This window comes from Nilaparvata lugens, chromosome 14 (assembly GCF_014356525.2).
Source record: "Nilaparvata lugens isolate BPH chromosome 14, ASM1435652v1, whole genome shotgun sequence".
Lineage (NCBI taxonomy): Eukaryota > Metazoa > Arthropoda > Insecta > Hemiptera > Delphacidae > Nilaparvata > Nilaparvata lugens.
In genome coordinates this window covers 22,520,822-22,541,461 of record NC_052517.1, presented here as the reverse complement: position 1 = coordinate 22,541,461, position 20,640 = coordinate 22,520,822, and positions in this window count along the sequence as shown.

The window sequence follows — 20,640 nt, the reverse complement described above, 5'->3', positions numbered from 1 at the left end:
ACACCTAGGGTGATACTGAAGAAGAATATGAAGAAGAAGATGAAAAGAACAAGAAGAAGAAGAAGAAAAAAGGAAGAGGATTAAGGGGAAGAAGAAGAAGAAAAAAAGAAAGAAGATGACAGAGAAGAGGTAAAGGATGAAGGAGTAAAGGAAGATGAATCTGGAGGACAAGTGATAGAAGATGGAGAAGAGGTGGGTAATGAGAAAGAAGAGGGAGTTGATGAAGAAGAAGGAGTAGAACAAGAATAAGGATAAGAAAAAAAAGAGGAAAAGAAGAAGAAGAAGAAGATGAGAAGATGAAGAAAAAAGAGAAGATGATGATCTAGTAGTAGTAGAGGAACAAAAATGAGAAGAAGAGAGAGAAGATGAACAACTAGTTGTAGTAGAAAAAGGAGAGGTGATGGAGGGAGAAGGATAAGAAGGTTGAGAAGAAGACGAAAACATCTCACCTGTTCTGGCAACAAGAACAAGAAGAAGAAAAAAGAGAAGATTATGATCTAGTAGTAGTAGTAGAGAAACAATAATGATGAGGAGAGAGAGAAGATGAACTAGTTGTAGTAGAAAAAAAAGAGGTGATGGAGGGTGAAGGAGAAGAAGACGAAAACATCTCAGCTGTTGTGGCAACAAGAAGAGGACAGAAAGAAGAATGTAATGAAAATTATAAGAATGGAGGATAATGCAGTGGATGAATACCAAGGATAAAGAGATAAGAATGTGAGAAGCAAGACAATAAAATCGTTATTGGAAATGATAAGAACAAATAATAAAAAAGATCAGTGTGAGAATGAAGAGAAGTAGGAGAAGAAGATGTGGAGAAGTAGAGAAGCAAGGGAGGTACTAGAAAAACTTGTTGGAGGAGAATAGCGTGGTAAAAGAGAACAGAAATAGGAGGAGAGGAGAAGAAAGTGAAGAACTGGAAGAAGAATATATGATTAGTTTGGACAGAGCTTTCCAGTAGGGTGACACAATGCAGGGTTTAAAATAATTCTCCAGCTGTGAAATTCAATTTGGATTTGGACTGTGTGCGTGGTCTCTGTGGTCTGTGGTTGCGGGAGGAGGAGGAGGAGGAGGAGATGAAGAGGAGGAGGAGCAGATAGAGCACGAACAGGAGGAGGAGGAAGAGTTGGAAGAGGAGCAGATAGAGCACTAACAGGAGGAGGTGGAGGAGTTGGAAGAGGATTGATAGTGAGAGAGAGAAATATTCGTTGAATGGGACAGATTTCAGAGAGAGCAGTATTTTTAGGACACAGGGGAGATTTTTTGTTTGAGGAGGAGGAGGAGGATTGGAAAATGAGGAGGAGGAGGAGGAGGAACAAGAGTAGGAGAAGGAGATAGAGCATGAAAAGGAGGATAAGGACGAGGAGTAGGTGGAAGAGGAGGAGTGAGAGAGAGAGAGAGTAATATTCGTTGAAAAGGAAAGATTTCAGAGAATGAAAAATATCTATGACAAAGGATTTGTAGAGGAGGAAGGAGAAGAGGAGAAGGAGGAGCAGGAAAAAGAGTAGAAGAAGGAGATAGACAACGAACAGAAGGAAAAGGTGGGACGGGAGGAGTGAGAGTTAGAGAGAGAGAAATATTTGTTGAAAGAGAGAGATATCTTGAAGAGGATTATTATTAGGACAGAGGGTTTGAAGAGGTGAAGGAAGAAGAGGAGGAGTAGAATCAAGAGGAGGAGGAGTGAGTGTAGGAGGAGGAGGAGGTGTGAGAGTGAGAGAGAGAAATATTTGTTGAAAAGGAGAGATATCTTGAAGAGAATTATTTTTGGACGGAGGGTTTGAGAAGGAGAAGGAAGAAGGGGTGGTGTAGAAGGTGGAGGAGGAGTAGGATCAAGAGGAGGAGTGTGAGTGTGAGAGGAGGAGGAGGAGAAGGTGTGAAAATGAGAGAGAGAAATATTTTTCTGAATAGGAGTGATTTTCCGAATGATAATTATTTTCAGGAAAGAGGGGTTGAAGAGGAGGAGAAGATGAGAGGAGGATGAGAAAATATTAAGCAGGAGAGGAGGAGGAAGATGAGGAGGACGAGTGGTAGAAGTGAGTGGAGGAAAAGTAGGTCCAGGAGAGGAAAGAGGGATGCGAGAAGGAGGATGGAAGAGCAAGACAGAAATATTTTTCAGAATAGGAGTGATTTTCCAAATGATAATTATTTTCAGGAAAGAGGGGTTGAAGAGGAGGAGAAGGAGGAGGAGGATGAGAAAATAAGTAAGAGGAGGAGGAGGATGGGAAGATGAGGAGGACGAGTGGGAGAAGTGAGTGGAGGAAAAGTAGGTTCAGGAGGAGGAAGAGGGATGCGAGAAGGAGGAGTGGAAGAGAAAGAGGGAAATATTTTGTCGAAAGGAATAGATTTCCGAGAAAGAAGAATTTTTTAGGATAGAGGATTTGAAGAGAAGGGAGAGGATGTGGTGGAGTGGGAGGAGAAGGATTAGAGAGAGAAATGAAAAATTTTGAGTGAGAGGGGAGCAGAGATTGAATAAATGGACCTGCTGTGCAGAATAAGCCCTTAAATTTAGGAAACCACGAAAATAAATTCAGGATTTTCTTATCCCACTTTGTCTTATCGATTTGTCCGCTCTCTCATTTCCAATCTGCTTACTCTTGTCTACAGCCTTCTTCTTCCTACTCCTCCTCCTCCTTCTTCTTCTTCTTATTCTTCTTCTTCTATTCGTCCTTCGTTTATTATTCCTTTTTTAATTGCGCGAAATTTCGCATTTCAAGGATAATATGAGAGGAAAAAGGAGCCTCCTTCATACGCCAATATTAGAGTAAAAATCAGACTATAGAATTATTCATCATAAATCAGCTGACAAGTGATTACACAGATGTGTGGAGAAGCCAGTCTATTGCTGTATTTCCATAAGGTCTATAGTTTCAATCAGGTACTTTGTGGATGAGAATACTGCGTGAGGTCCACTGTTCACAGAACTACCAGCTATATAGATCACTGTGGGAAGCATTTAAGGGATGAACACACAATAAACAGTGATAACATTGTCAAACTCCCCAAAGAGAAGTAAATGAGATAACACAGCTATAAACCGTGTCCCCTCAGGGGATAACCGGGTTAGATTTAACCGTGGCTAGATTTTAACAATGGAGTGTCGAATTTTGAAATTTCCAACACCCCTGGGATTGTTCTTGTTCTATAGTGAGGTCCACGTTATAATGGCAGTATTTGATTAACATTGGTGTTGCTATCCTTGTCTATCATTCCACAAAGCAGATAGCGAATGTATCAAATCATAGTGTTGTGTATCAAGTTGAGATGATACTGTATCATATTGTGTTGATACTGTATCATGTTGTGGTTGCTCTTGTTCTATAGTAAAAAGTAAATTCGTATGGCTTTTGTTGGTGGGGAGTCCCTTGCGGGAAGGTCCCACCGCCTGAATATATAATTTAAGCCGTCAATGGGCCTTACGACTGTCATGCTTCAGCCGGGACCGACAGTTCAACGTGCCCATCCGATTGTTCTATGGTGAGGTTCACGTTATAATGACAGTATTTGATCAACATTGGTTTTGCTATCCTTGTCTATCATTCCACAAAGCATATAGCGAATGTATCGAATCATAGTGTTGTGTATCAGGTTGAGATGATACTGTATCATATTGTGTGGATGCTGTATCATGTTGTGGTTGTTCTTGTTCTATAGTGAGGTCCACATTACAATGGCAGTATTTGATTAACATTGGTGTTGCTATCCTTGTCTATCATTCCACAAAGCAGATAGCTAATGTATCGAATCATAGTGTTGTGTATCGAGTTGAGATGATACTGTATCATACTGTGTTGATACTGTATCATGTTGTGGTTGCTCTTGATCTATAGTAAAAAGTAAATTCGTATGGCTTTTGTTGGTGGTGAGTCCCTTGCGGGAAGGTCCCACCGCCTGAATATATAATTCAAGCCGTCAATGGGCCTTACGACTGTCATGCTTCAGCCGGGACCGACAGTTCAACGTGCCCATCCGATTGTTCTATAGTGAGGTTCACGTTATAATGACAGTATTTGATCAACATTGGTTTTGCTATCCTTGTCTATCATTCCACAAAGCATATAGCGAATGTATCGAATCATAGTGTTGTGTATCAGGTTGAGATGATACTGTATCATATTGTGTGGATGCTGTATCATGTTGTGGTTGTTCTTGTTCTATAGTGAGGTCCACATTACAATGGCAGTATTTGATTAACATTGGTGTTGCTATCCTTGTCTATCATTTCACAAAGCAGATAGCGAATGTATCAAATCATAGTGTCGTGTATCAAGTTGAGATGATACTGTATCATATTGTGTTGAAACTGTATCATGTTGTGGTTATTCTTGTTCTATAGTGAGGTCCACGTTATAATTGTACTCCTCCCCTTCCATCTTCTCCTTCATCACCACCATCATTTTTTCGCCCTTATCTTTTTCCTTCTCGTTCTTCTCCACCTCTCCCTCCTACTGCTCCTCCTCCTCCTACTCCTCCTCCTCCTTTTCCATCATCATTCTTTCTCCTCCTCCTCCTTTTCCTTCTCCTCCTCGTTCTCCTCCCCTTCCATCTTCTCCCCAATCTCCACCATCATTTTTTCGCCCTCCCCCTTCACCTCACACTCCACCTCCTCCTCCTCATCATCCTCCTCCTCCTCCTCACATCCTGTCCAAAAATCTTGTCCTTCATTGCATCAAAAAAACGTCTCTCAAGATAAAAAACTCCTTTCAATTTTGTGTCTCTCTGTTTCTGGGTTGAACGTGATCTTCAGACCTTTTCGTTTCATTTTATCTCCGATTTTTCTCTCTCACAATTCACTGCAAATTGTCAGCTCCTCTTATATGGGATGACATCGAAGCTTTCCATTGAATCAATGGTCACAGTTTGAGACGTGAACCTCAATATGGCGTATTTTCGTGACTCTTATAACGAGAGAAATCCGGTCCAGGGTTCGACTTTTTTTCGAAAGACATTTTTTTTACACTTTTCTTGACCTCTCTCATTATATCCCTTCGATAAGAGGAGGAAGTAGAGAGAAAGTTGAGAAATGAATACAATTGGAGATTTGAGAGAGGTGGAGGATGAAGATGAAGATGGAGGAGAAGAAGAAGGAGATTGAGGAGGAGGATGTGATGGAGAAGGAGAAGGAAGAGTTGAAGAAGTAAATTATATAGAAGAGGAAGTAGATAAGTAGAAGAAGACGAAGAAGAAGAAGAAGAAGAAGAAGAAGAAGAAGAAGAAGAAGAAGAAGAAGAAGAAGACGGAGAAGAAGAAGAAGATGATGGAAGAAAAGAAGAAGAAGAAGAAGAGGAAGAAGAAGGAGAAGAAGAGTGGGTGAGAGAATAGAGAGAGGATTTGAACTGCAATTACCGGTTAGGGTGAAGATGGGCGAAGAAATTGGGAGAGAGAGGAAAAGAAGCAGAAGAAGGAGAAGTAGATAAGTAGGAGACGAAGAAGAAGGAGAAGAAAAAGCAGAATAAGAAGAATGATGTTGGGGAGAGAGTTTAGACATAAATACACTTCGAGGTCCAGGGTTCGACTTTTTTTGAAATATATTTTTTTACACTATTCTTGACCTCTCCCATTATATCCCTCCGATAAGAGAAGAAAGTGGAGAGAAATTTGAGAAATAAATACACTTGGAGATTTGAGAAAGGTGGAGGATGAAGATGAAGACGGAGAAGAAGAAGGAGAAGGAGAAGTGATAGGAGGAGGAGAAGGAAGAGGAGGAGAAGGAGAAGAAGAAGTAGTAGTAGAAGAAGGAGAAGAGGAAGAAGAAGAAGAAGAAGAAAAAGAAGAAGAAGGATGTGGGGGAGAAAGTTTGGACATAAATACACTTTGAGGTCCAGGGTTCGCCTTTTTTTGAAATGAGCTATTTATGTATTAAGAGCGTGATGCGCGAATTTATCGCTCACACAAAACAGTTATCACGCGACGCGAAGCGGATTGTGATAATTTTGCAAGAGCAATAGAGAAGCATTACATGTGGATTACATACAAAATTTTTTCCACAACTGCCCAAACCTGTTAAATTACTTATATCGGCGGAGTTACAATTACCGACTTTTTAGGTTAAGATCTGACTTTTTGGTGAGCTGCTTACAATCAGCTGATTAGGTAGCGTAAAGAAACTCTTCTGCGCATGTGCGAATGATTTGGGAGCGTAAAGTAAATCTACTGCGCATGCGCGGATGGTTAGCCAGCGAAAAAGTAGATTCTCCTCAGAAATAAGCTGTTTTACGAGGAGAATTGAGTATGTAAATTCTTTCTTCACGCGCAGTTGTAGGAAAAAAAACATTTTTGCCCGTGGTGTGAACGCTATTTTCCGCCACACACAAAAATGAACAATATATATATGAGAATAGTTGTTTACTAAGCACTTCCGAAAGCAGAAGTGGAAGGTGATAGCTCTAGCAAATCTGAGGTAATCTGAATATCAGGAATTGTCCAAGTATTTTCTTTTTTATTCTGATTTGTCTAAATAACCTGAAAGATGATGTTCAATTATGTGGGAGGTTGCGTTTATACTTTTTTATTCTTTCAAATGACAATAAGATGATATTCTTATAAATGTTTTAATCATTGAACAATGAAAAGTTTTTTGATCAGCTGTTGTTTGATCACATTTCTTAGTTGCATGTTAGCGGCTGGAAAGGGTACTCGTTTGGGCCTAGGCCGGAAAAAAACCTGTTCTGACGTCAGACGAGGGTCGTCTGCAAACAATGTCTTTCAGATCTACGTAGGGACTGGAAAACAGCTGCTTTCTGTGCAGTGTGGCGAAAAATAATTATTCAAATTTTATTGGAATTAAAGTCAGTGAGAAGAATACAATAAGAGTGAAAATTGGGAACATTAGATGAAGTAGATGATGATGAAGAGGAAAAATAAGGAGGAGAAGAAGTAGAAGAAGGAGAAGAAGAAGAAGATGGAAGAGGAACCATTTTTCTCTTTTTCAACACCAAAAGCGTAGAACAATGCTCTTCCGCCATTTGGAAATTCAGCAATTCTGTGTGACAATAATTCTTTTGCAAAAAGAAACATTATATCTTTTCCAAGCAAGTTAACTTAAACAGAAGAAGCCTATAACGACTTACTCTAGGCTATTTGTTTTCACTCGTTCTTCTCCTTCTTCTCCTTCCTCTTCATCTTCTTCTTCTTCTTCCTCAACCTCTTCTCCTACACCTTCCTCTTCGCCATCATCCACTTCGTCTTCATCATCATATTCTTCTTATTTTCCTTTCGCTCCTCCTCCTTCTTCCCCATCTCCTTCTTTGTCCTTTTCTCCCACTCCCTCTCCCTCACAACCTTCTCACACACCACTTTCTCCTTCTTCATCCTCCTCCTTCTTCTCCTTCCTCCTCATTTCTTCTTCCTCCATTCATCTTCTGTGCCACCATCTTCTCATTCCTTCTCTTTTTGTTCCTCTTTTTTAGCTGCTTCCTTCTCTTATCGAAGAGTGATTCTGAAAGAAATTAGAATAAGGAATAGATAAAGAGAGACTAATAGTGTCGCTATCTCCTCCCAAACCTGATACAAAGGAGATCTATGTAAAAAGTTAGCCTATTATTTCCAGTTAAGAATGTCTCTTGGAACATTATTTTCTTAACCCTCCCTTCAGCTATTTATTTAAATGTTATTTTTCTGAGCAAACGTAGCAAGTTACTACTTTTTACTATAGTGAGGTCCACGTTATAATGGCAGTATTCGACTAACTTTGGTATTGCTATCCTTGTATATCATTCAACAAAGCAGATAGCGAATGTAACAAATCATAGAGTTGTGTATCAAGTGGAGATGATACTGTATCATATTGTGTTGATACTGTATCATGTTGTAGTTGTTCTTGTTCTATAGTGAGGTCCACGTTATAATGGCAGCACCTGATTAACATTGGTGTTGCTATCCTTGTCTATAATTCAACAAAGCGGATAGGGCTATCTCTTTCTCGCTTTCCTCTGTTGCTAGATCGGCTTTTAACAATGTAGAATTAATAATAAATTTACAAAATATCTCATCTTGATCATGAAATTATTGATAAATATATTTTCTTGTTCAATAGAATATGATTGATTATCTTAAACGAGGATGAACAGTTAATATTACATCAATAAACCTGTATCAGCTACCGTCTATAGAAGGCATTGACAAGACAGAGGATCGGCAACGTTGTTCCATCTTCCTCCACTGCCTTTATAACGTGGTCCTTACTATAGGAGACGCGAATGAGTCTTGGTTTTTTCTTTACGGATAAAATATAAATCAATAAGATTCTTATATCTTATATTTTATCTTATGGTTGCGGAATTTTTAACTTTAAACGTCAAAAATCATCTATAATTTCATGGAATAATTCAATTCAACAGGAACTTACTGGTAGTTCTGTGAACAGTAGACCTCACGCAGTGTTCTCATCCACAAAAACCTGATTGAAACTATAGACCTTATGGAAATACAGCAATAGACTGGCTTCTCCACACATCTGTGTAATCACTTGTCAGCTGATTTATGATGAATAATTCTATAGTCTGATTTTTACTCTAATATTGGCGTATGAGAGACGCTCCGTTTTCCTTTTATATTATCCTCGATATGCAAAATCTTCAACAACCTTGTATATTCGTCGACGCGCAATTAAAAAAGGAACATACCTGTCAAATTTCATGAAAATCTATTATCGCGTTTCGCCGTAAATGCGCAACATATAAACATTTAATCATTTGAACATTTAACCATTTAAACATTAAGAGAAATAATGCCAAACCGTCGACTTGAATCTTAAACCTCACTCCGCTCGGTCAGTTATCCCATTAATTAATGGGATTGAAATTATGATTATTCAATCAATTAATTCCAGATATTTCAAAAATATAATTGATTGTTTTAAACAAAAATGGACATTTGATAGCCAGATACCTGTATCAGCTACCGTCTATAGAAGGCATTGTAAAGGCAGAGAATCGGCAACGTTGTTCTTCTATCTTTCTCCACTGCATTATAACGTAGACATCACTTTAGTTACAAAACCCCTCTCAAATGCTAATGTTGTAACAATTTTCAAGTATACTCGAAAAGCCCCTAAATTATGAAGTAAATTATTCCTCTTACATGAACACATGAATGTATGTTAACAACTGAATACAAGCCTGTATGAAGTGAATACATACACCGTACTTACATATATGTATCTGCTCATATATGCATATATATTCTCTACATATCCCATTTGTGTAACACTCTATGTGGCCGACAATGATGTAAAAACTCTCTTTTATTCTCTCTCTCTCTCTCTCTCTCTCTGTCTCTCTCTGACTCTCTCTGTCTCACTCACTCACTCTCTCACTCACTGTTCCTACTTTTCTCTCACATTCTCTCTTACTCTCTGTCTCACTCACTCTCTCTCACTGTCTCACTCACTCACTCTCTCTCTCTCTCTGTCTCACTCACCCACTCTCTCACTCACTGTTCCTACTTTTCTCTCACATTCTCTCTTACTCTCTGTCTCACTCACTCTCTCTCACTGTCTCACTCACTCACTTAAGTCGAGTGAGTAAACGTGTGTCAGTTCGGCTCCGTCTTCTAACAGATATTTCGTAGGGTTATACAGTTCAATTCACTTCAAATTATACATCTAGTTATTCAGTTTCTCGAGCTTAATTCAATAGTGAAATTGTATTTTTGATTAACTCACACTCTTTTTATTTATCTTGAAAAAACATTCCTAAATCTTCAGTTCACCTTCTCGCCTATAAAAGTGTAAATCCACCTAACGGTACACGATGGTTCGACCGAATAGAGGCACACCGAAGAATGAGGTCAATGCTCCGAAGCCAGCTATTTCTGGAGCATTGTCCGAAGAGACCCTCCTCATTATTCGACAGCAAATCGAAGAGTCTGTCCACAGTGCTGTATCAATGGCTGTGAAATCTATTTTCGAGGAACTTCAGGCATTGAAGGAGGAGAACAACAGCTGCACGATAGAATTCGTGAGCTGGAGGTGTCTTGTCACCTGAAGGTCGACGACCTCGAGCAATATGGGCGCCGACATTCTATACGTATTTTTGGGATCCCGGAGAGCGACAAAGAAGACACGGACCTGCTGGCGCTCGATGTCTTTAACAAGAAGCTGAACGTGCCCGTGACTCTGGCGGATGTCAACCGCTCGCATCGCGTTGGAAGGCGTCAACCACCTCAACAAGGGCAAGCTAAACCCAAGGACCGACCCATCATAGTTCGACTCTGCAGCTACCGGACCAGGAAGATGATCTTCGACGCTAAGAGGAAGCTGAAGGGTTCCGGCGTCACCATTCGCGAGGATCTGACTGCGGAGCGTCTCAAGATCCTCAACGCTGCGGCGACCGTCATGGGCATAGGAATGTCTGGTCATCGGACGGGAGGATCAAGATCTCTATCGGCGAGGGAGGATCCAAGAGGGTCCACACAGTCGAGAGGATGACCGACCTTCAAAAAATAAAGGTAAATTAAATCATTTCAGGATTCGATTACTAAGGTGCCCTTCACTACAAAATAGGAAATTCGTATTAAAACATTTCACAATAGATATACCTTGGCATTTTTCATGAGCTGGCTTTCTGTTCTATAAATGAATCTTTCCACTGCTATTTATGATTATGTATGAGGCAATTATTTCAAACTAAGGAGATCCACATTTGTTAATACTGATTAATAATTTATCTTGATATTAATTCCCAAAACTACGTTCAATGCATCAACTACTATACTCCAGAGGGTACTTAGAGAATCATTATCTCTATTCTTACTAATAATTATTACATCTCTTACCAAAATTATTTCCATAATTAATAATTTTCGAAATGCTGAATTTCAAATAAATTGGATGATTAACATACGTTATAGATATGGATGTAATCTATAGGTAAGATAGTAATCTCTTCTATATTAGGTGTACATAATGATATCTCTACTGTTGCCACAGCTCGAGCAATAGAAGCAAATGTGTGAAGAATTATTGATAGAACGAGGGGTGGGTAGTCTGTTCATATGCTTATATAGGGGCTGTGTTTCATTTAATGTTATCTTAGACATTCATCACTAAAATATACAGTTCTCAATTTACTACTTTTATTGTTATTGCAACTCCCAATAGTTAATTATACTTCTAATACTATATAATATTTTTCACACTTCACCGTTCAATCCTATTTAAAACTCATCTAAAATAATCTAGCACTTTCTCCATCGTCTCCTCTACTTCTTATTTTTCTTTCTAATTCTCTTCTTGATCTTATATTTATATGATTACTTGAATATTGTTGTTGCGATGATGATTATTTTCTTTCTATTCTTCTTCTTCTTCGTCTTTCTTCTTTTCTTCTTCTTCTTCTTCTTCTTCTCTTCTTCTTCTTCTCTTCTTCTTCCTTTCTTTTTTCTTTTCTTCTTCTTTTCTTCTTCTTCTTCTCTCCTTGATTAATTCAAGATCACAATACGATGTTCTATTTCTTATTCTATAGTTCAGTTTCATAAGTTCTTCAATTTGTGCACATTCCTTCTTTCTCTTCTTTTCTTCCCATTTTATCATTATTTTCCCTGTGATTTTTTCACTAGCTATCCAGCATGTTCAAATGTTTATTTCTCTTTCTATATCTATTTATCTTCCTACCTTTTCTCTTTCTATCTGATTACCTTCTACTAGTATCCATTATTATATTATATCCATATATTTATCCATATAATATTCGATTCTTTCCCACATTGAATCATACTATTCCTCTTCAATTTTATGGGGATATTATTCATTATCAGTTGTATTATGTATCTTTTCTCATTGATAACTTTCTTCAAAGATTTTTCGTTTTTCTGCTGGCTTTTTCTTCTCTTTTTCAGTTTTTACTGGATCCCATTTCGCTCTATCTCCACCATGAACACGATCTTCCACTACTGGATTCCATCTCTCTCTATCTCCACTTGGACTCGATTTTCCACCACTGGATTCCATCTCTCTCTGTCTCCACTTGGACTCGATCTTCCACTACTGGATTCCTTCTCGCTTACCTCCACTTGGACCCGATTCTTCCACTACTGGATACCTACTCGCTCTATCTCCACTTGGACCAGATCTCCCACTACCAGTTCTTCCTCAATCTTCGTCTTATTCACCATTAGGATTATTCATCACCGGAACTCCACACATCTACATCTTATTGTGTTTAGTGAATTTTTTTTTGAACTAGTGCTTTAAATAGTGAAGGGAGCCGAACTGTCAAGGCATGCTGAATGCACTCGAATCAAGAGACTTTTTCATTTAGGTTAAGTTTTATCAGTTTCATCCCCATTTTCCCCGTCATGTGTCGTTCTGAGGTCGGTTCACGATTGGTCTGCTGCTTCCATGATGCCTCTCACTGACACGTCAGCTCGCTCGCCCTCAAGTAGGTATGATTATTTCAATAATAGTAATAATGACGCAGGTATGTTTCTAGCAAATAAGCTCCACTCTTTCAAAAAACTTTTCAAGGCTGCTCACCTTAACGTACAATCCCTCAGTTGCCACATTGATGAACTCAGAGCAATCTTCCGTTTTCAGGACTTCAATATAATCGGAATTTCCGAATCATTTTTGAAGCCTAGTATTTCATCAAATTTTGTTGCATTGCCTGGATATAATCTTTTCCGGAATGATAGATTAAATAAAGCTTGTGGGGGTGTAGCAATTTATGTGAAAGATGGTATCAAAACAAAAGTTTTAATCACATCTAAACAAGAGTATTGTTCCAGACCAGAGTTTATGCTACTTGAATTATCCTTATCTAGTACTGATAAATTACTCGTTGGTATCTGTTATCGCCCACCAAAAATAGGTCATTTCACAGATTTCGAAAATGCCTTGCTTTCTCTTATGCCTTGTTATAACCGTATACTAGTTATGGGGGATATGAACACCGACTTGAACATGACAAATCGTAACTTTGACTACTTTCAACTGACTACAATTTTCCAATGCCTAAACATGACTATTTTACCTCTCGATCCAACTCATCATACTAATGAATCAGACACACTCATTGACCTTCTCATTGTTAGTGATCCCAATGAGGTTGTTCAAGCAGGCCAAATCTCAGTCCCAGCTATTTCTAGACATGATTTGATCTACTGTGTACTTTCCCATAAGATACCCAAGCCAGAACAGAAAATTATCACTTATAGAGACTTCAAAACTTTGATGAAGCCGCCTTCCTGACTGATGTGGCTCAGACTCCATGGCATCAAATTGAAGCATTACCCTCAGTTGATGACATGGTCAAGACTTTCGAGAATTGGACTTTGACTTTGTATGACAAACATGCACCTTATGTGACAAGGAGGATTAATAGAAAACGACGAGTACCGTGGATGACTGAAGACACACTTAAGATGATGGGACGTAGAGACAAAGCACATAGAGAATTTAAAAAGACATTTGACTTGGACAGTTTGATAGAGTATAGGAGCCTTAGAAATAGGGTTAAACAGGAATTACGGAACTCAAAGATTAGGTACTTGAATTCGTTTATGACAAACAATAGACAAGACTCTAAATCACTTTGGCAGGAATAAAAGAATTCGGGCTTGGCAAAGAGAAATCGAATCCACAAATTGACTTACCATTGAATAATATAAATGACCATTTCGTTTCACACTCTAACCGACGCGACGAAGTTGTCATTGCTAATCACATTGATGATCTTGAAGAGCAGGTTACAAACTTAGATTTACCAATCACTGATCAATTTCATTCCATCCAATCTCAGAAGAAGACACTTTCAGAGCAATTCAACGTATTCATAGTAATGCTATGGGTGTAGACAAAATTCCTATTAAATTTATCAAGAAGATGTTATTTGCTGTTTTACCAACCATTACATACATTTTCAACAAGTCACTTGAAGAAGGCATTTTCCCTGAAAACTGGAAGTTTGCTCTGGTTCGCCCTCTAAATAAAGTTCCATCACCCAATAAAGTTGAGGATTTTAGACCAATCAGTATTTTACCTGCATTGTCCAAAGTGCTAGAAAGACTCATTCATGCTCAAGTTGTAAAATTTCTAGACAACAATAGTAAGCTTCATAACTTTCAATCAGGCTTTAGAAAATTCCATTCAACTGAGACAGCTCTGCTTCGTGTCACTGATGATATAAGGTTAGCTATGGACCAAAGAAAATGCACCATCCTCACCCTATTTGATTTTTCTAAAGCATTCGATACTGTTGATCATACAGTCCTTCTGAATAAGTTGGCTATTCTTGGTTTCAGTCACAACTCGTTAGTTTGGTTTAAATCCTATCTATTAGGTAGGAAACAATGTGTATCTGTCGGTGACAAAAAGTCAACTTGGAAAAACGTTATGCATGGAGTACCACAAGGTTCAATTTTAGGCCCTCCCTCTTCACTTTGTATGCTAATGACCTTTCTTCCATTATCAAATTCTCCAGTTTCCATACTTATGCAGACGACCTTCAAATCTATTTAAGCTGTCCCATAACAAAAATAATGAAACAGTTGGAATAATGAATCAGGATATCAATTCGATAGTGGAATGGACAAAGAAAAATGGCCTTAAGCTTAATCCCATCAAAACACAACCCATTAATTGGATATTCTCGTCTTATAAACAATATTGACCTTGAATCGATTCACAAAATTAGTGTAGACGGTAATGACATTCCTTACTGTAGCTCAGTTAAAAATTTAGGCATTATTATGAATAATACTCTTGACTGGTCAGAACAAGTGAACAAAACTTGTAAAAAGGTATTCTCAGCCATGCATGCATTGAAGAAAATGCACGATATCCTCCCTAGAAACATTAAATTATTATTGGTTCAATCTCTCATCTTCCCACATTTAATGTATTGTAATTCTGTTCTTAACGATATGCAAGTCACTCTGAATGATAAACTACAGCGTTGCCAAAATTATTGTCTACGTTTCGTCTACTCTCTCCAACGCCATGATCATATCACCCCAGCCCACATTGCTAGTTCAACATTAAAGCTTCCCGATCAGAGGCTTTTTCGAATAGTCAAGCTTGTTAGAGATATCTTGATATACGGTAATCCGAACTATTTTAAAGATGATTTCAAATTTGTCTCTGAAGGTAGGAGGATAGATGCTTCACATACTAGAACCGGAGAAAGTACTTTAAGGATACCCAATCATCGAACTACTATTTTCACAAAATCCTTCTTAGTCAGTGCCTGTCGTGCATGGAATGCACTTCCTGTTTCTATCAGGTCCATCGAGAGCCGAGCGAGCTTCATCCTAACTTTAAAAAACATCTTTTGGAACAAATGACTGAAACTGTCCGGCCCTAGAACGATCACATGACATCCATCCCCACCCATCCCACAAATACAAACCTTTAAACCATGTTATAGAACGAATTGTATATATATATATATATTATATAAACTCATGTTATTTCAATTATCCACTGCATACTGCTGTATATTACTGAAAGTTGATAACCCTGATCTACTTTCAGCCTACTTCATTTTATTAATCAATTATTTGATCTTATCTACCTATATAATTATTTTATTTGATCAATTTTCTGTTTTTTTTTTCTTTAATATTCATATTGATTAAATCTTTTACAATATTTCCATTAATAAATAAATCCTTAGTTTAATAACGAAATTAACGTTTTGGTAGAGAGTTAGTGGGGAGGATATTTTTAATATTCTTTCCGAAGAATGGACATTGATATGTCCAAAGCTCCGCCAATTTATGTAGATACATAACAATATGATTATTATCTGTAGTTATTATATTACAAATTGCTTTTTCATATCATATACAGTTCAATAATTATTTTCTTAGTCTATATTATGTAAATTCATCTATAATTTTGCTGCACTGTAAGCTATTTTATTTAAGTGTATAAGCAAGTAAATATTATAATCTACATGAATAAAGTACTCATCAATAAATCTATTCTCTCTCTTCTCTCGCTCCTGTGTTGATGGCATAAAGAGTAACATGCATAACTAAAGAGCTATAATCTAAAATTTTTCTCTCTCACTCTCTTTTACTCTCTCTGTCACTCTCTCTCTCTCTTCCTTTCTCTTCATCACTCTACTCCTCCTCTTATAAAAAACATCGATTTTTAATGGTTGTTCTAGTTCTATAGTGAGGTCCACGTTATAATGTCAGTATTTGATTAACATTGGTGTTGCTATCTTTGTCTATCATTCCACAAAGCAGATAGCGGTCTCCTTCCCTACTTCCGTAATGTTACCAGATCGTTTTTCAACAATTTACAAGGATAATAAATTAACAAAATATCTTCAACCTTGAAAATTGATTATTTAAAGAAGAGATTTATCATTGAAGATTATAAAAGAAATATAATTATTAATAAATTCAAGCAAGAACAAACATTCAATATTCAGCTATTCTCTATGAAAGGCAGTGTACAAGGCAGAAAATCGGCAACTCTGTTCTACTATCTTTCTCCACGGCCATAATAACGTGAACCTCACTATGGGTATTGTATATCATATATTACATACTCGTTTATTAGCCCTGAGTTGTAGCTACCAACCTAAGATTAACAATGTGTGTACCATTTATGCATACGATGCATGGTGTGGCCTTGTTTATTTAGGTTGGCTGCACTGTTCAAATTTGTACAGCGATTTAAAGGCGGGAATGTACACACTGTTAGGTTTACGCGGGAGATTTGAATTGTTTGAATTTCGATTAGAAATACAGTACAGTGTTTTTTGAAGGTTTTATGTATTTATTCGCGAAGTTTTAGGATGAATATCATCTCTCCAGTGAGGTCCACGTTATAATGGCAGTGAAGAAAGATGGGAGAACAATGTTGGCGAACCTCTGTCTTGTCAATGCCTTCCATGGACGGTAGCTGATACCGTGGCTTCTCGCCACACTGCACAGAAAGCAGCTGTTTTCCAGTTCCTACGTAGATCTGAAAGACATTGTTTGCAGACGACTCTCATATGACGTCAGAACAGGTTTCTTCCCGGCCTAGGCCCAAAAGAGTACCCTTTCCAGCCGCTAACATGCAACTAAGAAAGGTGATCGAAAAACAGCTGAAAAAAATTTCATTTTTAAATATTTTAAACATTTATAATGATATCATTTCATTGTCATTTATTGAGAAATAAAGTATAAACTCAACCTCCCACATAATTGAACATCATCTTTTAGGTTATTTAGACAATTCAGAATAAAAAATAGAAATACTTGGACAGTTACCTGATATTCAGATTACCTCAGATTTGCTAGAGCTATCACCTTCCACTTCTGCTTTCGGAAGTGCGTAGTAAAACAACTATTCTCATATATATATATATATATATATATATATATATGATATATATATATATATATTGTTTATTTTTAAGTGTGGCGAAAAATAGCGTTCGCACCATGGGCAAAAATGTTTTTCTGGCTCTCAATCTTTTCTAGTGCTCGGCCTACGGCCTCGGAATTGAAACCGATTTCGAGCCGAAAAAATCTCATTTTCTGCTCTAGGTGCGAAATATACTATATTGTTGTAATATTAACTGTTCATTCTCGTTTGAAATAATAAATAATATTTTATTGAGAAAGAAATTATATTCTTCAATAATTCCGTAATGAATTTTCATGATTGAGATGTAATATTTTGTAAATCATTTATTAATTTCACATTGATATAAGACGATCCGGCAACAGAGCAAAGTGAGAAAGAGATAGCGCTATCAGCTTTGTTGAATGATGGACAAGGATAGCAATACTATTGCTAATCAAACACTGCCATTAAAACGTGAGCCTGCTATATATAGGGTGGTATTACAAGAGCGTATTGCTGTTATTAGGGTATAGTGTATAGGAGAGGAAAGGGGGGGTATATCTGATGTGCCCCACTTGGGAAATCAGGTGGAAAACTCTCTCGGAAAATTCTGTGCGAAATTCCGGCCCGGAAAATGTGGAAAATCGGACAATGAATGGAAAACTATGGAGAAAATATAGGGCAGGTTGAAAGTGTATGTTGAATTTTCCTCTTGTAATAATGGGGGTTGATTTGGAGCTATAGTGAGGTCCACGTTATAATGGCAGTGTTTGATTAGCAATGGTATTTATATCCTTGTCTATCATTCCACAAAGCTGATAGCGCTATCTCTTCCTCGCTTTGCTTCGTTGCCAGATCGTTTTTCAACAACGTAGAATCAACAATTTATTAACAAAATATTCCAAGTTAATTATGGAAATCCATTATTGAATTATTGTAAAATACTAGTAGTTCTGTAAAACAGTATACCTCACGCAGTATTCTCATCCACAAGTACCTGATTGAAACTATAGACCTTATGTGAATACAGCAATAGACTGGCTTCTCCACACATCTGTGTAATCACTTGTCAACTGATTTATGATGAATAATTCTATAGTCTGATTTTCACTCTAATATTGGCGTATGAGGGAGGCTCCTTTTTCATTTTATATCATCCTTGAAATGCGAAATTTCCAAAAACCTTGTATATACGTCGACGCGCAATTTAAAAAGGAACATACCTGTCAAATTTCATGAAAATCTATTACCGCGTTTCGCCGTAAATGCGCAACATTTGAACATATAAACACATAAACATTTAAACATTCAGAAAAATGCCAAACCGTCGACTTGAATCTTAGACCTCACTTCGCTCGGTCAATAACTAGAAAATTAAATAATTGGAAAATGTTCAGTTTTGAAGCATCTAAATTTGAAAATCTACGTTGTGAAAATACTTGATGACTGAAAATGTTGTGAAGTGAACAACTACAAGACTCAACCTATTTGGGACTATGTGTAACCTTATCTGAATTTGGGAGAGGAATAGCACAAGGTTACCTTATTTTTCTCTCCATATCCATTCGATAATGTACTTATTGTATCAATCAATAAAGAATTTTGGAGAATTATCGAGAAACAAACTTAATCGGAGTGGAAGAGGGAGAAGGTAGAAAAGAAAAAGAGAAATATGGAAAAGAGGAGGAAGAAGAAAAGTGAGAAGAAAGCATAGAGTGAGAAAGAAAATACAAACAAGCTCGAGAAAATTTTACAAGGACGATTGCTTTTATATACACCTCACCGCGCTTTTCATAACTCAATATAGCTTTATAATACAGCCTCGCAAATACATATATTATAATGTAAACATCTTACATTGTCAGTGAGTACATACAGTCTATGATATTATGTATATATTATTCATTTACCTATAAGTACATAGACAGTGGCCGATATAATGTATATATTATTTTTATATAGATACATACTTGAACCCGTCTACCGAACGCGTGTAGGGATGAAAGATGCTTCAATGATTTTTCTTTTTTTTCTTTTGCTTCACCTTTTCCGATATCTTCTTCTTCCTCTTCTTCTTCTTTTTCTCCTTCTTCTTCTTCTTCTTCTTCTCCCTCTTCATTTTCTGCTTGTCTTCTTCAACTCGATACTTGAAAGCTCTCAATTTTTGACGTGTTTATTCATTGCTCCATGATAATCTTCTCCACTTTCTTCCTCTTCTTCTACTTCTCCTTCTTCTTCTTCTTCTTCTCTTCTTCTTTTTCTTCTTCTTCTTCTCTTCTTCTTCTTCTTCTTCTTCTTCTTCTTCTACATCTTCTATATACTTCTCCTTCTATCCTTGTCTATCTTTCCACAAAGAAGATATCGAATATATCAAATCATAGTGTTGTGTATCAAGTGGAGATGATACTGTATCATAATTGTGTTGATAGTGTATCATGTTGTGGTTGTTCTTGTTCTATAGTGAGGTCCACGCTATAATGGCAGTGGAGAAAGATACGAGAGCAACTCTGCTGATCCTCTGTCTAGTCAATGCCTTCTATAGACTGTAGCTGATACAGGATTATTGATGTTATATCAACTGATCATTCTTGTTTAAAATGATCAATTAATTATTTCATTAAGCAATAAATTATATTTTCCAATAATTCCATAATAAATTTTCATAACTGAGATGAAATATTTTGTTGATAAATATTCATTTTTCATTAATGAAAGACGATCTGGCAACAGAGCAAAGCTTGAAAAAGATAGCGCTATCGGCTTTGTTGAATGATAGACAAGGTTAGCAACACCAATGTTGATGAAATACTGCCATTATAACGTGGACCTCACTATAGAACAAGAACAACCACAACATGATACAGTATCAACACAATATGATACAGTATCATCCCAGCTTGATACACAACACTATAATTCGATACATTCGCTATCTGATTTGTGGAATGATAGACAAGGATAGCAACACCAATGTTAATCAAATACTGCCGTTATAACGTGGACCTCACTATAGAACAAGAACAACCACAACATGATACAGTATCAACACAATATGATACAGTATAATCTCAGCTTGATACACAATACTATGATTTGATACATATTCTATCTGCTTTGTGGAATGATAGACAAGGATAGCAACACCAATGTTAATCAAATACTGCCATTATAACGTGGACCTCACTATAGAACAAGAACAACCACAACATGATACAGTATCAACACAATATGATACATTATCATCTCAACTTGATACTTAACACTATGATTTGATACATTCGCTATCTGCCTTGTGGAATGATAGACAAGGATAGCAACACCAATGTTGATCAAATACTGCCATTATAACGTGGACC